General features: G+C 38.2%; 1 protein-coding gene across 1 annotated transcript in view; it reads right to left on the minus strand.

Moving 5' to 3' along the window:
• The window catches only part of Ktn1 (kinectin 1), a 114447-nt gene that overhangs the window by 23448 nt on the left and 86380 nt on the right, over positions 1-4619 (minus strand). The gene's annotated exons all lie outside the window — the stretch shown is intronic.

The raw sequence follows: 4619 nt of genomic DNA on the forward strand, positions 1-4619 counted from the left end.
AAAGAAAGAAAGAAAGAAAAAAAGAAAAGAAAATCAATGAAGAGAAAACACCAGAAGAAAAGTTTTCTTTTTTATGATGGTGGTGTTTGGGGGTGGTACTGGGATTGAACCCATAGCCTTACACTGACCTACATCCTCAGTACTTGTCTAGAGACAGTCTCACTAATCTGCACAGGATGGGCTCGAACCTGCCATCCTTCTGCCTTAGCCTCCCAAGAGGCCACTACACCCTTCACGAGCAGAAACTTTTTGAAAAATTTCTGAAGGAAAATGAATCTAACTAAAGCAAATCAGCATGTAATTTGTAATCCAGAGCCACAAACATGAAAAGTTACTCTTATTGTATATTAACAACCTTAACTATAAATTTTTTGACGTAATAGGTAGCTTGTAGATAGCAATATCCACTCCAGTCTGACACCAGGAAAAAAATCTAATGTTGGAGACTGCATTTATAATTTCATTATCATCTTTAGGTGAAATATATAGAAATTATCTTTCATGTAGACCTGTCATTGATAGTGACTCCTCAAGAATATTACTCTTAAAGTAATGCCAGACAGGTACAACTATAATTCTGTTACATTTTAGCTATTCTCACTTACTTCTGGCACCTAAAACCCTGAAGACATTTTACACTGCTGCTTTTACAGTACCACTTGTAGCACTGAAGTAACCAACACCATTTCACACTGATGTTACCTAAAGACATCTAAATTCTGTTGAAAAAGAAGACAGTAAATTCTCTCTATGGATTGGCTATGCAAGAAGCCAACATGCTCATAAACTCCAGCTTTCCTTAGTAATCGTAATATGCCCCTGGCCAATACAGTAACTTCTATGGGGATGGCACCATCGGCACTTCTCAGATATCCAGTCCCACTAACAAAATAAAAAGCACAAGTGTAGCTCTAGCAGAGGGGGCAGAGCAGAGTTCAGGTTCTCTTTGCTGACAGAAATGCTTGGAAAATCAGCAACTACTCACATGAAACAATGTCTTACCTGGCCTCAATTTTTCTTCTCTGGCCTATAACCTTTCTGACCCTAATACTGACACATATCTCAAACTTAAGAATTAGTGGAAATTATAGCCAGATGAATAGATATACATCCACTGCAATAAATAAAATATAACTACAAAGGCAATGCAACATTTTGTATAAAAATATATTCTGCTAAGAGAAGTCCTTGAAATATTTCCCAACACCCGTATTTAAAGCTCAAGATTACCTAAAAACAAAAAACTTTTAGAATGCTAAGCATAATCATTATGGGTTTCCACTAATTCATATACAAGATTCAATACTCCTATTCTACAGTTTCAACTATCTCAATCTTTTAAAAGCACCTCTCCATAATTATTAGAAATCTTCATATTTCAATGGATAACTTTAAAGCTCAAGGAGAATGTCTTTTGTTTTTTAATTTTATTCTATCGATGTATTTGGTAGAGGGTCTTACTATGCAGCTCGGTTGTGTACTGATCTTCCTGTTTTCAGCCTCCCCAGTGCTGGGATTACAGGCATGTCTCAGTGGCCAGCTCAGCTCAGGTGCCTGCGGGCTGGGCCGGCCTGGCACGCAGTATGGGGGAATGAACCCAGTTCCTGCACTTGCCTAAGCAGGTGCTTAGCCAGCTGGGCTATTTTGCCAGCCCCCTTTGTTGTTGTTTGTTTGTTTGTTTTTCTTTTTTGTGGTGCTGGGGATTGAACTCAGGACCCTGTGCTTGCCAGGCAAGCGCTTATTCTACTGAGCTACCTCCCCTTTGTTGTTTTGAAAACAGAGAAGGCTACATGTTTCAGGACTAAGTGCTGTGGTTAAATCTTCCTCTCCCAAGAGACCATCTCCATCAACACGTTCAAAGCTAACCTGCTAGGACTTCCGTCATTTTCACACCTTGTCTGAGTTTTCTTCATGTGCCTCCAAAAACCTGACTCCATTACGCAGTGTAGATGCATGCTAGGCAAGAACATGAGTTTGTCAATACAGTTTTGATTTTTTTGGTTTGGGGGTTCTGAAGTTCTCTTAATCAGCCCCAGACACACCTCTCTGAGGAGGCCTGCATGTCAAGCAGTGCTCACCAAAGCTCCAACAATGAAGGGAGTCACCCCAACAAATCAACATGCGCAAGATTAAAACCTCTAGGCGTAGATGAGAAAAGCAAAGAAGAGAGTGATGATAAATGGGGATGACAGGAGATTTTATATTTAAATTGCAGTAAAATTCAATGCTTTGGTCTGATTTTGAGATAAGCTGCAGACTCTCTGTCAGTGGACTGCTTCTAGAAGTTAACGTTACAACCTTGGAAGTCTTGTTCACTTTGTCCTGCAGCATTTTTTCAGTTGATGCCAATGCTTCCATTGCTTCCCAGTTTTTCTCCCGAAGGTCCTAATCATTTTTAGAAAGAATGATTTCAGTTCATCCATTATTAAAAGATTATTTTTTACTTTCATTGGTATTTTGCACTGCATTTAAATTCTGGTTACTGTAAAATTATTTAAATGGGAAAGTATGTACATTAGCAAAAAAAAAAAAAAAAAAAGCAATGTTTAGAGCTTGAATGAGAAAACAAAGATGCCTACTTTCCAAGTTTTAGTATACACACCAAATGCACCAGCTTTTAAAATAACTACTGTGCATACGAGACGAAGAAAGCATTCAAAACTAAGCATATAAACCAAGATTACAAGTATGATTTCAGTTACCAAATATTAGAGGATTAAGGACAGAACAAATATACAGATAATCGCACAAGCTTTTCACATGATTTTCAAGCAAAGACCACATCAATCATGGAACTTTCCATAGCACCACAACATTTTCCCTATAACTCTTTTAATAGAGTTAACACCTTCCTAATCTAAATAGGAACAGAACTATGTTCTGTGTCTTCCTCGGCACTGTCATATATGTAGATCACAAAACCACCTCACACTAGCTGTCTGAGCTAACTGACCAAGGCAAATGAGTGGCTAGAAGGCTACAAAACACATACTCTTAGAGGAGAGAGAGGTAAGTGAAAACTGAGCTCTGAAAGATCTAGATTTTCATAGTACTTCATTAGAAATTATAAAGACAATATGGTGTATTTCAGTCTTCCTTCAGAGTTAGAAATCTGAGCATAAACAAAAAAATCAAAAGCCAATAATCATCATGTATTGAATGCTTAGGTGCCAGATATATTTCACAAAGTCTCACTAATCCTTCTAACAATTTATGAAGTCTTTATAGTATACATATTTTATTTATTTATTTTTTTTTAGGGAAAGGTCTACAGGGTGTTCAGGGTATCACTACTAGATTGAATTCATAGTGATCCACCTGTTTACAGCCTCCCAAGAGCTGGGATTACAGGCGCACATGCCACCATGCCCAGTCTCAACTGCCATCTCAGTGCACTCCAGGAGCAGGGCTGGCATGGCAGGCCCGGGGATCGAACCCCCGCTGAGCTATTTGGCCAGCCCAGTATATCCATTTTATAGACAGGAAAATCACAGCAGAAAGTGAGCCAGTCTGGCCAAGCACACACAGAACTGAAGAGTGGACAGGTGCTGCGCTCTGTGGCGCTCACCACATCTCAAGGCCTCCAGCTGCTGGTGCATTAAACTGGTATCGCCACGGCTTCCTTCTCTCAGAATCCCAACAACAAACACAGTGAGAGGTTAGCAGGACACTGGCCAGGTCATCTCCAGCTCTGTGCTGAGGAGTGCTGTTAGTGATGTTACACAATACACAAAGGCGATTCACACCCCTAATTTTGACAAACTTGGGGGGTGCAGGAAAATGCCAACTATTACACTAAAATTTAACATAAATTCTGAAAATTTTAACTTATATCAGAAAAATATCCATTTATTATTAATATTCTCTTAGATTTCAGTAGCATTTTAGCCCTGCCCAAGTCTTAGTAATCATACTTGTATACATATGTTCTTTCTCTAGGTAGAATATGGACTCTGTAGGTGTTACCTTTTGGTAAGAGAATTTGTGAAATTCACTTACATTATTTGCTCAGTAAAAATACTGTGGTAGGTTTGTAGTCTTAAAGAACAGCTTCTTCCCACTTTATAGAATAAATTTATTCAGGTTCTAAGGTCTTTGTTACCAAAATTCACAGGCATGTCGCCCAGCAAAAGGGAAACCCCAGCAGGTGTCAAAAGCTTAAATACTAAGATAGGTTTGAGTATTGTCATCACTTTTAGTCTACAAAGCTACCCTATTCTAAATAAGAGTAAAAAACTTTAATTTTAAAATGAGTCTGAAAAATTATTTTTCCAGACAACTCAACAAAAAGTCAACTGCTACTTTAAAAAAACGACAAACAAGAAAAACTAAGTATAAACATAGCTTTAGTATTTAAAATGATAATCCTAACTGAAAAAACTGGCCTCTCACCTATTAAAAAAACTATTCTCCAATAAAATTATTCTAGTAATACCTGCTAAAAGCAGGGCCAGGGAGATGGCTCAGTAGAACAAGCACTTGCCTGGCAAGCACAAGGGCCTGAGTTCAATCCCTGGTTCCGCCAAAAAAAAAAAAAAAAAAAACAACCTGCTAAAAGCTTCCAACAGAAAGCAGTAATCTTTTCTTACAAAGATTTAGAAATCTAAAGTAAAATTAGC

Source organism: Octodon degus, unplaced genomic scaffold (assembly GCF_000260255.1).
Source record: "Octodon degus isolate 3935 unplaced genomic scaffold, OctDeg1.0 scaffold00007, whole genome shotgun sequence".
Lineage (NCBI taxonomy): Eukaryota > Metazoa > Chordata > Mammalia > Rodentia > Octodontidae > Octodon > Octodon degus.